Raw genomic sequence first — 20,321 nt, forward strand, 5'->3', positions numbered from 1 at the left:
CGCGCTCCAGTGAGTGAATTAAGGACGGTACGTTGTCCTTGTAACGGGGATCCAGCAGCGTGGCCACCCAGTAATCAGCACAAGTTAGAATGTGGGCAACTCGGCGGTCGTTGTGGAGACACTGCAGCATGTAATCGCTCATGTGTGCCAGGCTGCCCAGAGGCAACGAAAGGCTGTCCTCTGTGGGAGGTGTATGGTCCGTGTCCTCTGTATCCCCCCAGCCACGCACCAGTGATGGCCATGAGCTGGCCTGGGTGCCACCCTGCTGTGAACATGGTTCCATCTCCTCCTCCAGCTCCTCCTCCTCCTCATCCTCCTCATCCTCCAGAACTGTGCCCCTGCTGGACAATTGCGTCCCTGGCGTTTGCGTGTGCAGGAACCCACCCTCGGAGCCCCTTGCGAATGACTGCCCTGAAAGCCTTGGAAATGTTACCTCTTCATCCTCCTCCTCCTCCTCATCCTGTGCCACATCCTCTTCCATCATCGCCCGAATTGTTTTTTCAAGGAGGCATAGAAGTGGGATAGTTAAGCTGAGAACGGCGTCATTGCCACTGGCCATGTTGGTGGAGTACTCAAAACAGCGCAACAAGGCACACAGGTCTCGCATGGAGGCCCAGTTATTGGTGGTGAAGTGGTGCTGTTCCGCAGAGCGACTCACGCGTGCGTGCTGCAGCTGAAACTCCACTATGGCCTGCTGCTGCTCGCACAGTCTTTCCAGCATGTGCAAGGTGGAGTTCCACCTTGTGGGCACGTCACATATGAGGCGGTGAGCGGGAAGGCCGAAGTTACGCTGCAGCGCTGCCAGGCGAGCAGCAGCAGGGTGAGAACGCCGAAAGTGCGCACAAACGGCCCGCACTTTCTGCAGCAGCTCTGACATATCGGGGTAGTTTTTAAGGAACCTCTGCACCACCAAATTCAGCACATGCGCCAGGCAAGGGATGTGCGTCAAACCGGCTAGGCCCAGAGCTGCTATGAGATTTCGCCCGTTATCGCACACCACCAGGCCGGGCTTGAGGCTCGCTGGCAGCAACCACTCATTTGTCTGCTGTTCCATGCTCCTCCACAACTCCTGCGCGGTGTGTGGTTTGTCCCCCAAACAGGCAAGTTGTAAAACTGCCTGCTGTCGTTTACCCCTGGCCGTGCTGAAGTTGGTGGTGAAGGTGTTACGCTGTCCGGATGAGGAGGCGGTAGAGGATGAGGAAGCGGAGTAGGAGGAGTTAGGAACAGGAGGCAAACTGAAGCGCCCTGCAATCCTCGGTGGTGGAAGGACATGCGCCAAATTGCTATCCGCCTCAGGCCCATCCGCCACTGCATTTACCCAGTGTGCCGTTAGGGAGATATAACGCCCCTGACCGTGCTTACTGGTCCACGTATCCGTAGTTAGGTGGACCTTGGCACAGATGGCGTTGCGCAGTGCACACCTGATTTTTTCCCCCACTTGGTTGTGCAGGGAAGGGATGGCTTGCCTGGAAAAGTAGTGGCGGCTGGGCACGACGTACTGTGGGACAGCCACCGACATAAGGTTTTTAAAACTGTGCGTCTCCACCAGACGGAATGACAGCATTTCAAAGGCCAATAATTTTGAAATGCTGGCATTCAGGGCCAGGGATCGCGGGTGGGTAGGGGGGTACTTCCTCTTCCTCTCAAGTGTTTGGGAGATGGAAAGCTGAACGCTTCCACGGGACATTGTGGAGATGGTTGTTGGTGACCCAGGTGGTGGTGTTGCTGACAGATCGTCTGTTTGCGGGGTGGCAGGTGCCGGTATCACTACAGATGTGGCTGGAGCGGCCGAGACTGCAGCAGAAGAGGAAGCAGGATGAGCCAGAGACGTTTCTTGGTTTTGAAGGTGTGTACTCCACTGCAGCTCGTGCTTTGCACTTAGATGCCTGATCATGCAGGTTGTGCTCAGGTTGAGAAGGTTCATGCCTCGCTTCAAGCTCTGATTGCACAGGGTGCAAACCACTCGTGTCCTGTCATCAGCACATTTTCTAAAGAACTTCCACGCTAGAGAACTCCTTTGAGCTGACTTTGGTGCGCTCGTTCCCTTGCTGCGTTGGGCAGTAGCGGGCGTAGTGTCTAGGGCACGGCCGCTCCGCTTCTGCACCCTGCTCCCTCTTCTGCTGTGCTGGTGGCTCTGTGCGACCACCGCCTCTTCCTCCAAACTACTCAGTTCACCTGCATGACGTTCATTCCATGTGGGGTCGAGGACCTCATCGTCCTCCACATCATCTTCCACCCAGTCTTCACCCCTGCCCTCCTTGTCGGTCTCCACAATGCTGAACGCCGCAGCAGTTGGCACCTGCGTTTCGTCATCATCGGAGACGTGCTGCGATGATCCTTGCATGTACTCATCTTGAGAAATAAGTGGTTGGGCATCGCTGCACTCAATCTCTTCCACTTCTGGGGCAGGGCTAGGTGGATGGCCCTGGGAAACCCTGCTGACAGAGTCCTCAAAAAGAATAAGAGACTGCTGTATGGCTTGGGGCTCAGACTGCTGGCCTGATTTGCAAGGGGGTGAGGTGAAAGACGGTTGGACATTGGCTGCAGGTGCCAACTCTGACCTTTCTGCAGTAGACTGGGTGGGAGACAATGTGAAGGAACTGGAGGCACTGTCAGCAGCAAACCAATCTACTATCGCCTCAACTTGTTCTGGCCTCATCACTTCTAGGGGCGTTTGATGCCCTACCAAATACTGATGCAGGTTCTGTCGCCTACTCACACTTGAGGAAGGTGTTTCACTTGTGCGTGTAGCTGGCACAGATCGACCATGTCCTCTCCTTGCAACAGGAGCTCTACCAGCAGCACCACGACCCAGGCCACGGCCCTTATTTGACGGTCTCCTCATATTTCTGTAATTTAAGATCTTGCCCTAGAAAGGTTTTTATTGAATAGCGGAATAGAAAATATGATCCAAAAAAAGTGTATGTATATCACACGTACACAACCACACTAGGCCCCAATTACTATTGTTTGTACCCCTAAAAGGCTAGATGAGGAGTAGGGGGAGTATGGAACAGGCAGCACCCTCAAACCTTCAGAAGTATGAGATGAACCCCAACAACTTGGAAAGGTGGATCTCTCTCACACGTACCGACACAGACTATCCCGCAATTCAATTGATCCTCAAAGGTTTTTATTGAATAGCGGAATAGGAAATATGATCAAAAAAAGTGTATGTATCTCGCACGTACACAACCACACTAGGCCCCAATTACTATTGTTTGTACCCCTAAAAGGCTAGATGAGGAGTAGGGGGGGTATGGAACAGGCAGCACCCTCAAACCTTCAGAAGTATGAGATGAACCCCAACAACTTGGAAAGGTGGATCTCTCTCACACGTACCGACACAGACTATCCCGCAATTCAATTGATCCTCAAAGGTTTTTATTGAATAGCGGAATAGGAAATATGATCAAAAAAAGTGTATGTATCTCGCACGTACACAACCACACTAGGCCCCAATTACTATTGTTTGTACCCCTAAAAGGCTAGATGAGGAGTAGGGGGGGTATGGAACAGGCAGCACCCTCAAACCTTCAGAAGTATGAGATGAACCCCAACAACTTGGAAAGGTGGATCTCTCTCACACGTACCGACACAGACTATCCCACAATTCAATTGATCCTCAAAGGTTTTTATTGAATAGCGGAATAGGAAATATGATCAAAAAAAGTGTATGTATCTCGCACGTACACAACCACACTAGGCCCCAATTACTATTGTTTGTACCCCTAAAAGGCTAGATGAGCAGTAGGGGGGGTATGGAACAGGCAGCACCCTCAAACCTTCAGAAGTATGAGATGAACCCCAACAACTTGGAAAGGTGGATCTCTCTCACACGTACCGACACAGACTATCCCGCAATTCAATTGATCCTCAAAGGTTTTTATTGAATAGCGGAATAGGAAATATGATCAAAAAAAGTGTATGTATCTCGCACGTACACAACCACACTAGGCCCCAATTACTATTGTTTGTACCCCTAAAAGGCTAGGAGTAGGGGGAGTATGGAACAGGCAGCACCCTCAAACCTTCAGAAGTATGAGATGAACCCCAACAACTTGGAAAGGTGGATCTCTCTCACACGTACCAACACAGACTATCCCCCAATTTAACTGATCCCCAAAGGTTTTTGATTAAATAGCGGAATAGAAAATATGATCCCAAAAAAGTGTATGTATATCACACGTACACAACCACACTAGGCCCCAATTACTATTGTTTGTACCCCTAAAAGGCTAGGAGTAGGGGGAGTATGGAACAGGCAGCACCCTCAAACCTTCAGAAGTATGAGATGAACCCCAACAACTTGGAAAGGTGGATCTCTCTCACACGTACCAACACAGACTATCCCCCAATTTAACTGATCCCCAAAGGTTTTTGATTAAATAGCGGAATAGAAAATATGATCCCAAAAAAGTGTATGTATATCACACGTACACAACCACACTAGGCCCCAATTACTATTGTTTGTACCCCTAAAAGGCTAGGAGTAGGGGGAGTATGGAACAGGCAGCACCCTCAAACCTTCAGAAGTATGAGATGAACCCCAACAACTTGGAAAGGTGGATCTCTCTCACACGTACCAACACAGACTATCCCCCAATTTAACTGATCCCCAAAGGTTTTTGATTAAATAGCGGAATAGAAAATATGATCCCAAAAAAGTGTATGTATATCACACGTACACAACCACACTAGGCCCCAATTACTATTGTTTGTACCCCTAAAAGGCTAGGAGTAGGGGGAGTATGGAACAGGCAGCACCCTCAAACCTTCAGAAGTATGAGATGAACCCCAACAACTTGGAAAGGTGGATCTCTCTCACACGTACCAACACAGACTATCCCCCAATTTAACTGATCCCCAAAGGTTTTTGATTAAATAGCGGAATAGAAAATATGATCCCAAAAAAGTGTATGTATATCACACGTACACAACCACACTAGGCCCCAATTACTATTGTTTGTACCCCTAAAAGGCTAGGAGTAGGGGGAGTATGGAACAGGCAGCACCCTCAAACCTTCAGAAGTATGAGATGAACCTCAACAACTTGGAAAGGTGGATCTCTCTCACACGTACCAACACAGACTATCCCCCAATTTAACTGATCCCCAAAGGTTTTTGATTAAATAGCGGAATAGAAAATATGATCCCAAAAAAGTGTATGTATATCACACGTACACAACCACACTAGGCCCCAATTACTATTGTTTGTACCCCTAAAAGGCTAGGAGTAGGGGGAGTATGGAACAGGCAGCACCCTCAAACCTTCAGAAGTATGAGATGAACCCCAACAACTTGGAAAGGTGGATCTCTCTCACACGTACCAACACAGACTATCCCCCAATTTAACTGATCCCCAAAGGTTTTTGATTAAATAGCGGAATAGAAAATATGATCCCAAAAAAGTGTATGTATATCACACGTACACAACCACACTAGGCCCCAATTACTATTGTTTGTACCCCTAAAAGGCTAGGAGTAGGGGGAGTATGGAACAGGCAGCACCCTCAAACCTTCAGAAGTATGAGATGAACCCCAACAACTTGGAAAGGTGGATCTCTCTCACACGTACCAACACAGACTATCCCCCAATTTAACTGATCCCCAAAGGTTTTTGATTAAATAGCGGAATAGAAAATATGATCCCAAAAAAGTGTATGTATATCACACGTACACAACCACACTAGGCCCCAATTACTATTGTTTGTACCCCTAAAAGGCTAGGAGTAGGGGGAGTATGGAACAGGCAGCACCCTCAAACCTTCAGAAGTATGAGATGAACCCCAACAACTTGGAAAGGTGGATCTCTCTCACACGTACCAACACAGACTATCCCCCAATTTAACTGATCCCCAAAGGTTTTTGATTAAATAGCGGAATAGAAAATATGATCCCAAAAAAGTGTATGTATATCACACGTACACAACCACACTAGGCCCCAATTACTATTGTTTGTACCCCTAAAAGGCTAGGAGTAGGGGGAGTATGGAACAGGCAGCACCCTCAAACCTTCAGAAGTATGAGATGAACCCCAACAACTTGGAAAGGTGGATCTCTCTCACACGTACCAACACAGACTATCCCCCAATTTAACTGATCCCCAAAGGTTTTTGATTAAATAGCGGAATAGAAAATATGATCCCAAAAAAGTGTATGTATATCACACGTACACAACCACACTAGGCCCCAATTACTATTGTTTGTACCCCTAAAAGGCTAGGAGTAGGGGGAGTATGGAACAGGCAGCACCCTCAAACCTTCAGAAGTATGAGATGAACCCCAACAACTTGGAAAGGTGGATCTCTCTCACACGTACCAACACAGACTATCCCCCAATTTAACTGATCCCCAAAGGTTTTTGATTAAATAGCGGAATAGAAAATATGATCCCAAAAAAGTGTATGTATATCACACGTACACAACCACACTGGGCCCCAATTACTATTGTTTGTACCCCTAAAAGGCTAGATGAGGAGTAGGGGGAGTATGGAACAGGCAGCACCCTCAAACCTTCAGAAGTATGAGATGAACCCCAACAACTTGGAAAGGTGGATCTCTCTCACACGTACCGACACAGACTATCCCGCAATTCAATTGATCCTCAAAGGTTTTTATTGAATAGCGGAATAGGAAATATGATCAAAAAAAGTGTATGTATCTCGCACGTACACAACCACACTAGGCCCCAATTACTATTGTTTGTACCCCTAAAAGGCTAGATGAGGAGTAGGGGGGGTATGGAACAGGCAGCACCCTCAAACCTTCAGAAGTATGAGATGAACCCCAACAACTTGGAAAGGTGGATCTCTCTCACACGTACCGACACAGACTATCCCCCAATTTAAATGATCCCCAAAGGTTTTTGAATAAATAGCGGAATAGAAAATATGATCCAAAAAAAGTGTATGTATATCACACGTACACAACCACACTAGGCCCCAATTACTATTGTTTGTACCCCTAAAAGGCTAGATGAGGAGTAGGGGGGGTATGGAACAGGCAGCACCCTCAAACCTTCAGAAGTATGAGATGAACCCCAACAACTTGGAAAGGCGGATCTCTCTCACACGTACCAACACAGACTATCCCCCAATTTAACTGATCCCCAAAGGTTTTTGATTAAATAGCGGAATAGAAAATATGATCCCAAAAAAGTGTATGTATATCACACGTACACAACCACACTAGGCCCCAATTACTATTGTTTGTACCCCTAAAAGGCTAGGAGTAGGGGGAGTATGGAACAGGCAGCACCCTCAAACCTTCAGAAGTATGAGATGAACCCCAACAACTTGGAAAGGTGGATCTCTCTCACACGTACCAACACAGACTATCCCCCAATTTAACTGATCCCCAAAGGTTTTTGATTAAATAGCGGAATAGAAAATATGATCCCAAAAAAGTGTATGTATATCACACGTACACAACCACACTAGGCCCCAATTACTATTGTTTGTACCCCTAAAAGGCTAGGAGTAGGGGGAGTATGGAACAGGCAGCACCCTCAAACCTTCAGAAGTATGAGATGAACCCCAACAACTTGGAAAGGTGGATCTCTCTCACACGTACCAACACAGACTATCCCCCAATTTAACTGATCCCCAAAGGTTTTTGATTAAATAGCGGAATAGAAAATATGATCCCAAAAAAGTGTATGTATATCACACGTACACAACCACACTAGGCCCCAATTACTATTGTTTGTACCCCTAAAAGGCTAGATGAGGAGTAGGGGGAGTATGGAACAGGCAGCACCCTCAAACCTTCAGTATGAGATTGTGTTCACTGTACCCCACAAAGATTGAGTTCACTGCACCCCACAATGATTGTGTTCACTGCACCCCACAAAGATTGTGTTCACTGCACCTCACAAAGATTGTGTTCACTGTACCCCCCAAAGATTGTGTTCACTGCACCCCACAAAGATTCTGTTCACTGTACCCCACAAAGATTGTGTTCACTGCACCCCAAAAAGATTGTGTTCACTGCACCCCAAAAAGGATGTTGTTCACTGCACCCCAAAAAGGATGTTGTTCACTCCACCCCAAAAAGATTGTGTTCACTGCACCCCACAAAGATTGTGTTCACTGCACCCCAAAAAGATTGTGTTCACTGCACCCCAAAAATGATTTTGTTCACTGCACCCCAAAAAGGATTTTGTTCACTGCACCCCAAAAAGGATGTTGTTCACTCCACCCCAAAAAGATTGTGTTCACTGCACCCCAAAAAGATTGTGTTCACTGCACCCCACAAAGGATTTTGTTCACTGCACCCCAAAAAGATTGTGTTCACTGCACCCCAAAAAGGATGTTGTTCACTGCACCCCAAAAAGGATTTTGTTCACTGCACCCCAAAAAGATTGTGTTCACTGCACCCCACAAAGGATTTTGTTCACTGCACCCCACAAAGATTGTGTTCACTGCACACCAAAAAGATTTTGTTCACTGCACCCCAAAAAGATTGTGTTCACTGCAGCCCAAAAAGATTGTGTTCACTGCAGCCCAAAAAGATTGTGTTCACTGCAGCCCAAAAAGATTGTGTTCACTGCAGCCCAAAAAGATTGTGTTCACTGCAGCTCACACACAGAAAAATGGATGTGGATCACTGACACCTGCCTATCTCCAATCCCACACCACACAGCAATATCGATTGTAGTTTGTAGAACACAGTTTCCCTAAAATTCAGCAGACTCTGTCCCTAACAGGATTGAGAAGAGATCGTAGATCAGGATTGAGTGCAGACCCCACCCCCCACACAGCAATATCGATTGTAGTTTGTAGAAGACACTGACCCTATATAATTCAGCAGACTCTATCCCTAAAATGCCTACAACTCGCCCTGCCTAAACACTCCGACCTGTCCCTCAATTCTATCCGGACACAAATGGTTTTTTCCTGCCTATCTTTCCCTAATCAGCAGCCAGCACGTTGATGTGTGCTCTGTCCCTGAATCTAAGCAGCATAATGACGCCGCTGCGGCTGCCTCGAACTTATAAAGACTTGGTCACATGCTTCAGACGGCCAATCACAGCTACTGAGACATTTGCAGGCATGGCTGGGATGGCTTAAGGCACACCAGTTAAACGATTGTTGATTGGCTGTTGAAAGCCCGCCATGAAAAGAGCGCCAAAGCATGCAAAACCCGGAAATAAAACGACCGAACACGGATTTTTACCCGAACATACAGTAAAGTGTCCGTGTCCGTGTTCGGGTACAAAAAATCCAATTATTCGGTACGAACACGAATAATACAGTCCGTGTTCGCTCAACACTAAACACAATCCTTTTTGGTGTGCAGTGAACACAATCTTTGTGGGGTGCAGTGAACAAAATCCTTTGTGGGGTGCAGTGAACACAATCTTTTTGGGGTGCAGTGAACAAAATCCTTTTTGGGGTGCAGTGAACAACATCCTTTTTGGGGTGCAGTGAACACAATCTTTTTGGGGTGCAGTGAACAAAATCCTTTGTGGGGTGCAGTGAACACAATCTTTTTGGGGTGGAGTGAACAACATCCTTTTTGGGGTGCAGTGAACAAAATCCTTTTTGGGGTGCAGTGAACAAAATCATTTTTGGGGTGCAGTGAACACAATCTTTTTGGGGTGCAGTGAACACAATCTTTGTGGGGTGCAGTGAACACAATCTTTTTGGGGTGGAGTGAACAACATCCTTTTTGGGGTGCAGTGAACAACATCCTTTTTGGGGTGCAGTGAACACAATCTTTTTGGGGTGCAGTGAACACAATCTTTGTGGGGTACAGTGAACAGAATCTTTGTGGGGTGCAGTGAACACAATCTTTGGGGGGTACAGTGAACACAATCTTTGTGAGGTGCAGTGAACACAATCTTTGTGGGGTGCAGTGAACACAATCATTGTGGGGTGCAGTGAACTCAATCTTTGTGGGGTACAGTGAACACAATCTCATACTTCTGAAGGTTTGAGGGTGCTGCCTGTTCCATACTCCCCCTACTCCTCATCTAGCCTTTTAGGGGTACAAACAATAGTAATTGGGGCCTAGTGTGGTTGTGTACGTGTGATATACATACACTTTTTTGGGATCATATTTTCTATTCCGCTATTTAATCAAAAACCTTTGGGGATCAGTTAAATTGGGGGATAGTCTGTGTTGGTACGTGTGAGAGAGATCCACCTTTCCAAGTTGTTGGGGTTCATCTCATACTTCTGAAGGTTTGAGGGTGCTGCCTGTTCCATACTCCCCCTACTCCTAGCCTTTTAGGGGTACAAACAATAGTAATTGGGGCCTAGTGTGGTTGTGTACGTGTGATATACATACACTTTTTTGGGATCATATTTTCTATTCCGCTATTTAATCAAAAACCTTTGGGGATCAGTTAAATTGGGGGATAGTCTGTGTTGGTACGTGTGAGAGAGATCCACCTTTCCAAGTTGTTGGGGTTCATCTCATACTTCTGAAGGTTTGAGGGTGCTGCCTGTTCCATACTCCCCCTACTCCTAGCCTTTTAGGGGTACAAACAATAGTAATTGGGGCCTAGTGTGGTTGTGTACGTGTGATATACATACACTTTTTTGGGATCATATTTTCTATTCCGCTATTTAATCAAAAACCTTTGGGGATCAGTTAAATTGGGGGATAGTCTGTGTTGGTACGTGTGAGAGAGATCCACCTTTCCAAGTTGTTGGGGTTCATCTCATACTTCTGAAGGTTTGAGGGTGCTGCCTGTTCCATACTCCCCCCTACTCCTAGCCTTTTAGGGGTACAAACAATAGTAATTGGGGCCTAGTGTGGTTGTGTACGTGTGATATACATACACTTTTTTGGGATCATATTTTCTATTCCGCTATTTAATCAAAAACCTTTGGGTATCAGTTAAATTGGGGGATAGTCTGTGTTGGTACGTGTGAGAGAGATCCACCTTTCCAAGTTGTTGGGGTTCATCTCATACTTCTGAAGGTTTGAGGGTGCTGCCTGTTCCATACTCCCCCTACTCCTAGCCTTTTAGGGGTACAAACAATAGTAATTGGGGCCTAGTGTGGTTGTGTACGTGTGATATACATACACTTTTTTGGGATCATATTTTCTATTCCGCTATTTAATCAAAAACCTTTGGGGATCAGTTAAATTGGGGGATAGTCTGTGTTGGTACGTGTGAGAGAGATCCACCTTTCCAAGTTGTTGGGGTTCATCTCATACTTCTGAAGGTTTGAGGGTGCTGCCTGTTCCATACTCCCCCTACTCCTAGCCTTTTAGGGGTACAAACAATAGTAATTGGGGCCTAGTGTGGTTGTGTACGTGTGATATACATACACTTTTTTGGGATCATATTTTCTATTCCGCTATTTAATCAAAAACCTTTGGGGATCAGTTAAATTGGGGGATAGTCTGTGTTGGTACGTGTGAGAGAGATCCACCTTTCCAAGTTGTTGGGGTTCATCTCATACTTCTGAAGGTTTGAGGGTGCTGCCTGTTCCATACTCCCCCTACTCCTAGCCTTTTAGGGGTACAAACAATAGTAATTGGGGCCTAGTGTGGTTGTGTACGTGTGATATACATACACTTTTTTGGGATCATATTTTCTATTCCGCTATTTAATCAAAAACCTTTGGGGATCAGTTAAATTGGGGGATAGTCTGTGTTGGTACGTGTGAGAGAGATCCACCTTTCCAAGTTGTTGGGGTTCATCTCATACTTCTGAAGGTTTGAGGGTGCTGCCTGTTCCATACTCCCCCTACTCCTAGCCTTTTAGGGGTACAAACAATAGTAATTGGGGCCTAGTGTGGTTGTGTACGTGTGATATACATACACTTTTTTGGGATCATATTTTCTATTCCGCTATTTAATCAAAAACCTTTGGGGATCAGTTAAATTGGGGGATAGTCTGTGTTGGTACGTGTGAGAGAGATCCACCTTTCCAAGTTGTTGGGGTTCATCTCATACTTCTGAAGGTTTGAGGGTGCTGCCTGTTCCATACTCCCCCTACTCCTAGCCTTTTAGGGGTACAAACAATAGTAATTGGGGCCTAGTGTGGTTGTGTACGTGTGATATACATACACTTTTTTGGGATCATATTTTCTATTCCGCTATTTAATCAAAAACCTTTGGGGATCAGTTAAATTGGGGGATAGTCTGTGTTGGTACGTGTGAGAGAGATCCACCTTTCCAAGTTGTTGGGGTTCATCTCATACTTCTGAAGGTTTGAGGGTGCTGCCTGTTCCATACTCCCCCTACTCCTCATCTAGCCTTTTAGGGGTACAAACAATAGTAATTGGGGCCCAGTGTGGTTGTGTACGTGTGATATACATACACTTTTTTTGGATCATATTTTCTATTCCGCTATTTAATTTAACTGGGCCTCCATGCGAGACCTGTGTGCCTTGTTGCGCTGTTTTGAGTACTCCACCAACATGGCCAGTGGCAATGACGCCGTTCTCAGCTTAACTATCCCACTTCTATGCCTCCTTGAAAAAACAATTCGGGCGATGATGGAAGAGGATGTGGCACAGGATGAGGAGGAGGAGGAGGATGAAGAGGTAACATTTCCAAGGCTTTCAGGGCAGTCATTCGCAAGGGGCTCTGAGGGTGGGTTCCTGCACACGCAAACGCCAGGGACGCAATTGTCCAGCAGGGGCACAGTTCTGGAGGATGAGGAGGATGAGGAGGAGGAGGAGCTTGAGGAGGAGATGGAACCATGTTCACAGCAGGGTGGCACCCAGGCCAGCTCATGGCCATCACTGGTGCGTGGCTGGGGGGATACAGAGGACACGGACGATACACCTCCCACAGAGGACAGCCTTTCGTTGCCTCTGGGCAGCCTGGCACACATGAGCGATTACATGCTGCAGTGTCTCCACAACGACCGCCGAGTTGCCCACATTCTAACTTGTGCTGATTACTGGGTGGCCACGCTGCTGGATCCCCGTTACAAGGACAACGTACCGTCCTTAATTCACTCACTGGAGCGCGATCGCAAGATGCGCGAGTACAAGCGCACGCTGGTAGACGCCATGCTGCTGGCATTCCCATCTGACAGCGGGGCCACAGTGGAAGCACAAGGCAGAGGAGGAGGAGGAGGAGGTCGCCAACGCAACCAGGGCACCGCCAGCACCTCAGAAGGCAGGGTTAGCATGGCCGAAATGTGGAAAAGCTTTGTCAGCACGCCACAACAAACAGCAGCACCAGCAGCTCAGATGGAACGTCTTAGCAGGAGGCAGCATTTTACCAACATGGTGGAGCAGTATGTGTGCACACGCCTACATGTAGTGAATGACGGGTCTGCCCCCTTCAACTTCTGGGTCTCCAAATTGGGCACATGGCTTGAGCTTGCCCTTTACGCCTTGGAGGTGCTGGCGTGCCCTGCAGCCAGTGTATTATCTGAACGGGTATTTAGCACGGCTGGGGGCGTTATAACAGACAAGCGCAGCCGCCTGTCCAGAGACAATGTGGACAAGCTCACGTTCATTAAAATGAACCAGGCATGGATCCCACGGGACTTTTCCGTACCTTATGCAGAATAGCAATGGATACCGACCTTACCCACCCATTGTTCCATTTTTGCTCTTTCTCACTCTTTTGGGGTGTACCCTCATTTAAAATTTTTGAAAAGAAGCAGTGTTGGCTACCTCGTCCTCCTCCTCAGGGCCAGATTAATGTAGGGGCTATTGGAGCTGCAGCTCCAGGCCCCTACCTTTTATATAGGCCCCGGGTTGGCCATATTCACTGTTACCGCTCTTCTGTCACTTGTAAACACAGAAGTCTGGCTTCTATGCTCGCTTCCCCAGGCAGCACCCTCAGAACCTCCCCACACAGCGTGAAGGCCGGACAAGGAGGGACAGTTGGCGATGCATGGATGTGTTTATGGGCTTCAGAGACAGCATCCCATGTTGAATTAGGCATGCATGGCTGCACCCTTCCTCCTCTGGGTGCATGGCAAGGCACGGCCCTTAAGGCCCTTCAAAATCCTCAGCACCAAGCCCATGATGCTGTTAATCCGGCCCTGGTCCTCCTCCACCGCCGCTTCCACCTACACCGCCCATAGGTGTGCGCAGCCTATTGCATTAAGGTGTGCACCCCAAAGTTGAAATACACATGCATGTGTTTGCCAGCAGGGAGAGTAATGTATCGGGGCCATGTACCTGTAGGCAAGGAGAAATAGAGCAGAGCAGGTCCCAGGGAGATCTTTCCCATCTCCTCACTGGCAATGCTATGTGCCCTAGGTGATTAGGGTGTACCCAGGCACACCCAGCACACCCTGTGCGCACGCCTATGTCACCGCCACATCCACCACCACCTCAACCTCCCTCCTACTCCATATGGGCCTCGTCCTTCAGAGATGAAGAAGAACATTGTTTTATTTTTCTGTTTTTTTTTTGTTGTTTTAAGTTATTTCCCTATCCACATTTGTTTGCAGAGCACTTGCCATGCTCTTAATTACGTTTTGCTGCCATTTGCAGCACTCTAGCCCTTTCCTTTGGTGTTTTAGAGCCATTTTAGTGCCTTAAAGTTCGGGTCCCCATTGACTTCAATGGGGTTCGGTGTCCGGGAAAAGTTCGGTAAAAGTCCGGGACACGGACCCGGACTTTTTTTTAAAGTTCGGCCGAACCCGTCGAACACGGACATCTAGGTGTTCGCTCAACCCTAGTCTTAAGACTATAACTAAAACTAAATCGAAATTTGCTGCCAAAATTAACACTGGTGCATGCTCAAAGCTTAATACCATAAAAAAACATATTAGATTTTTCACTCCAGGACCAGCAGTAGTATATAATGAGTTTGGAAATTGTAGAGAAATGCTTAAATAATGCATTACAAATTACAATTGAACTACGCCCATTCGATTATAGACGACTAAAATGTACTGGAGTTTTAGTCGACTAAATACGACTAAAACTAAAACACTTGCAGAAGACTAAAATGGGACTAAAACTAAAATGCCATTTTAGTCCTAAGACTAAGACTAAAACTTAAGTGAAATTTGCTGCCAAAATTAACACTGGTGTGGTGTACATTTGTATTCAGCCCTTTTTACTCTAATACCCCTAACTAAAATCTAGTGGAACCAATTGATTTCAGAAGGCACCTAATTAGTAAATGGAGTCCACCTGTGTGTAATATAATCTCTGTATAAATACAACTGTTCTGTGAAGCCCTCAGAGGTTTGTTAGAGAACCTTAGTGAACAAACAGCATCACGAAGTTCAAGGAACACAACAGACAATTTACGGAAAAGTCATGGAGAAGTTTAAAGCAGGTTATAAAAAAATATCCCAAGATTTGAACATCTCACGGAGCACTGTTCAATCGATCATCCGAAAATGAATGTATGGCACAACTGCAAACCTACCAAGACATGGCCGTCCACCTAAACTGACAGGCCGGGCAAGGAGAGCATTCATCAGAGAAGCAGATAAGAGGTCCATGGTAACTCTGGAGGAGCTGCAGAGATCCACAGCTCAGGTGGGAGAATCTGCCTACAGGACAGAACTATTACTTCACAAATCTGGCTTTTATGGAAGAGTAGCAAGAAGAAAGCCATTGTTGAAAGAAAGTTATAAGAAGTCCCATTTTGCAGTTTGTAAGAAGCCATGTGGGGGACACAGCAAACATGTGGAAGAAGGTGCTCTGGTCAGATGAGACCAAAATTGAACTTTTTGGCCTAAAAGCAAAATGCTATGTGTGGCAGAAAACTAACACTGCACATCACCCTAAACACACCATCACCACCGTGAAACATGGTGGTGGCAGCATCATGTTGTGGGGATGCTTTTCTTCAGCAGGGACAGGGAAGCTGGTCAGAGTTGATGGGAAGATGGAGCTAAATACAGGGCAAATCTTAGAAGAAAACCTGTTAGAGTCTGCAAAAGACTTGAGACTGGGGGCGGAGGTTCGCCTTCCAGCAGGTTTCCAGACTCCAAGATTCCAGACCCGCCAAAGGGATGTGAAGACAGCGGAGTCTACGGATTCCTGGGACCAAGACAGCAGGCATGGGGAAGAAAAAGGGGCATATACAATGCGTTTCAGAGGCCCTGCCTCCATTATTAAGCATCTAGGTATCTTTATAAAAGAGGCAGGGCCTCTAAAACGCGTTGTATACATCCCTTTTAATCCCCCATGCCTGCTGTCTTGGTCCTAGGAGACCATATACTCCGCTGTGTCTACATCCCTTTGGCGGGTCCAAAATGTTGTGCATGACAGCCACTTGTCCGTTCACTGGTTGTGCTGCACTCAGCTCTCCTCTTTACCAAGTTCAAGTTGAATTTTGTTTACTTACATGTAAGTGTTTACCCACTTACATACCTCTTAAATTTTTCATGGGCACTGTTCCCAGCACTTTAATAAAAAAAAAGGGGTTTTTTCTTTTTTTTCCTTATTTTTTCTTTTTTAATTGTTTATTTTTATGCACATTGTTATTTTGTGAAAAATGAAACAATTATTAACCGACTACCCATTACACTGATTTATTTATTTCTCGCACTGAATAATTCACTACTAGGACTGTATCAATAAATTTTATTACAATTTGTGCACTTTTGCTTTATTTAAGGTAAACAACAAACATTTTGGGCACTGAGCACTTTTATAGGGACTTAGATACTTAGCCCAACCATAGTTTCTAATTTTGCACTTGCACTTTTAGTATCACCAGTGGATTATTTATTTATATGTTTTGATCCTTCTTATGATAAGTATGTATCTATAGGATCTTTGTAACATACACTTTTTAATAGGTAGCGCCTTTTCCAACCTTTTCCAACCTTTCATTTACACTTGACCCTTGCATCCCAGGGGTGGTTGGTGGCAGCTTACACCTGTACATATATAACTATTTATCTCATATATTCCATAGCGCTGGTCGCCTTCCTTTTTAATATCTATACTTATCACTATGGATTTTCAGTTTAGTTCATTAACTTTTTTGTACTATTTTTATTTTTCATATTTATATACAAATATATTTTTGGCGGCAGTATTTTTGAATTTTATTGTTCACGTATTCGATTATTTGATTGATCACTTATACACATGTCACTGTTTTGGATGATATATGTAGCAGCTAACAGTTTATATAATTTTGCACTTTTATTTTTAAGAAATCATTTCTGTTGTGTTTGATCTCATAAGCGCAGAAAGATTACTTTTTTCTTTTTGGACTTTCTCACAGATACCTGTTTGCCTTGCACTCGTGGGATGGAGCATCACATGGTAAGTTGCACTGTGATCCCCATCTGTGCCTGGGTGCACAGATTCCAACCAATGATCTCCCTGCAAGTGAAAGAGGCGGAGCTGCCTATACTGTCAGGAGGTACTGGAGACAGGCCGGGTAGGTGGGACGTGTGAAGCTTTTTTGTGGGTACGGGTGCGGGTGCAGGGGCGGTTGAGAGATGAGGGCTGTGGAGGGAGATGTGTGCAGAGGTGGGGGATGGGGGAGAGTGGGGCAGAGCTCAGAGCCAAGGAGGGGTGGAAATGAGATGTGGACAATCTGTAAAAGATGCACACTGTGCATAGCACACCCCTAAACCCTACACTCTGTATGTAGGTCACTCCTAAACCCTGTATTCTGTACACAGTGCACTCCTCAACCCTGCACTCTGTATGTAGCGCACCCCTGAACTCTGCATTCTGTACATAGCGCATCCCTGAACTCTGCACATAACTCCTGGAATATATTGCCCCTTTAAGATCCTCCCACTGTTAGTGCAATTTTGCCACACACACACCGTTCCATGCGGTTCGGCGGGTGCGAGCCTGGTTGAGCCCCTGAACATATTCTCCAAAAAAAAAACATGGATAAAATGTATATAGTCTTACAGATATAACTGGCCCCTTGAGGACAGTCATAATGCATATGCAACCCATGAGAAAATTGAGTTTGACACCCGTGCTTTAAGTCATGTATGCTGGTAAAGAAGGAGGGGGTGTGCCCCTTCCTTGATTTATGTATGCTGGTTAGAGATGGAGAGGGCAAATCTCTTTTCTAAGTCATGCCTGCAGTCAAAGATAGAGGTGGTGTATCTATCTTTTAAGTCATGCCTGCTGGTAAAGAAGGGGATGTGCCAATTCTTTGACTGACCTTTGTGTCATGCCTACTTACAGAGATGGAGAAGTATGTTCTATTTCAAATGCCACTTTATGCATAGACATACCTCTTAGGCCCAGTCATCTGTCTAGACGTGGTCACCTGACTTAACACCATCCACAGGCAAATTAACTCTTCAGTAAGACAAAGAAGTTGAATCCAACACAATTTAACTTCAGCTAATTGCAGTACAGATCTTTTGAAGGACAATGAAGAAGACAATGACTTTCCTGAGCCCTGTCTCTGTAAAATACTAACACTGAGGGAATATGGAGAACGTGGGGACAGTCTACCTAGGGCTAAACTAACTAGCACTGAACTGGAAGGAAGGACAGAGGAAGATACCAAAATCACATGGTAAACAAGTTGTAGTGGCCAGAAACCGCCACTTTATGTCCAGCATCCAACTGTAAGCTGATAACTTAATGTAGTTCAATATAAGACCTAAAAATACATTAAAGTGTGGCAGAACAGAGGGTGTCCATCCTTTGAGTCATGGCTGCTGGCAGAGACTGAGGGGGTCTTTTCCTCTTTTGTATCTTGCCTATTGGTACAGAGGAAGAGGTTATGTCCCTCCTTTGAGTCATGTCAGCTGTCCCCCCTTTGTGTCACGCTAGTCTATTTATTGCACCAAAGCTATAGAAAGACGTCGGGGAGCATAGAGAGTGCATATGACTCACCAACTGCTGCCTGAAAGTAATAAATATATATTATTTTTTTTTTTAATGCCAGTACCACATTTACACATACAATAAAATATTCCAAACTGTGACCCTGCCTATCAAACCAATCCAACCAGGTCTTCATTGTGGTCCCAGCATGTGTATTATAATTGGAGGAAGAATGTACTGTGTACAAGGCTTTAGGCACTGGTGAGTCAATACACCGCATTTACCAAGATGCCATTACCAATCCCGGCTACTGCCAGTTCAGATAATAAACAGTTTTAAAGGTGTACTTACTGGATAATTTTCTTCTGAATATTTTAAATAATTTAGACTTACAAACATGACTGTAAAATTATTAAAATATAAAGAAATGTCTGTCTGAGAATTGCCTCCACAAGCCAACTTATTATAGATTTTCGAATGTATCTTTTTTAATTATTAAAATATTTTGCCTCTTTCTACTAGATAATCACTTTCTAATTTCGACTGTGCATATAAGCTTGCTGAAAAGTCTTTTAAAGACTTTTACAGAGCATTTCAAGGATCAAATTGATCTCTTTTATATTTCCTGTCTGAAAATAATGTACATACCTTACAAATGCACAAGTGCACTTGGTTCTTTCTGCTATGGGCTCACATCACAGAGCTAGTCCAGGCTCTGCAGAGTTCCCGATAATAATGTCGGGAATCCCCCAGATGCCTGATTGGCAGCTGGCTCAGCCTCTCAGTGCACTGCTAAGAGCCTGAGCCAGTCTTTCCCTCTCCTCTTTACAGCCCAGTGCTCCAGTAAGCGCGGGGGGGGGGGGGCAGAGTAGAGAGTGGTGACTGACAGTGATGGACTCGAGAACTGAGTGATCAGCGGTCTTTGATAACTCAGTTCTTGGTGTAGAACAGGCAGAGGACAGCTGCAGCTGGTTTTGATGCTGCAGCCATCTAGGTGAGCATGTATGCTTAATTTTTAAGGATCCTGCACTTTTCTTTTAAAGCTGGTCATACATGACAAAAATTTCAGCTGCTTCCTGCTAAATCAGCCAAAGTCAATTTCAAAATCAAAGGACCTAGATGGAATAATGTCGGCCGAACAGTGACTGCATCCTATCAGGTATTCAGGCATCTGTGGGTGCTGCAGTTCTCTAAATACAATAGCCAGCAGTGTAGATTCCTTTATCCATGCAACTTTCAGTTTTACGCATGTCTGAGTAGTGTAAAAGCTAAGTTAATCTTTGGAACATGTTACATGTTCCACCCCTATTTTGAATACTTCTGCATCCTCTCCCCCGACCCCCTCTGTGTGACAGCAGGAAGGGGATCCTTTCCCTGCACCAGCTGTCTTAATCTAAAAACAGCGTGGCCATGTGAGGCTACGCCCACATGGCATCATCATTTATTCATAGTGTTCTGTGAGTGAATGATCTACAACTACCTTCAACCCCCGAGGCTGATGTCTGTAGTTCTTAATGAACTGAGAGGGCTCTGGTGAGCATCCTCATAATCCAATGATTCTTCCTGCAATTTATTAACTTTCTGCCTATATCAGATGATCCTGGCATTGCACTCGAAAACTGCTAATTGCAGGTGCAATGCTTTACAGGCTCCGGT

General features: G+C 45.6%; 1 protein-coding gene across 1 annotated transcript in view; it reads right to left on the reverse strand.

Annotated features, from left to right (window-relative positions):
• The window catches only part of GALNT14 (polypeptide N-acetylgalactosaminyltransferase 14), a 773,014-nt gene that overhangs the window by 211,944 nt on the left and 540,749 nt on the right, over positions 1 to 20,321 (reverse strand). The gene's annotated exons all lie outside the window — the stretch shown is intronic.

Source organism: Pelophylax lessonae (assembly GCF_965119305.1).
Source record: "Pelophylax lessonae genome assembly, chromosome: 3".
Taxonomy (NCBI): Eukaryota; Metazoa; Chordata; class Amphibia; order Anura; family Ranidae; genus Pelophylax; species Pelophylax lessonae.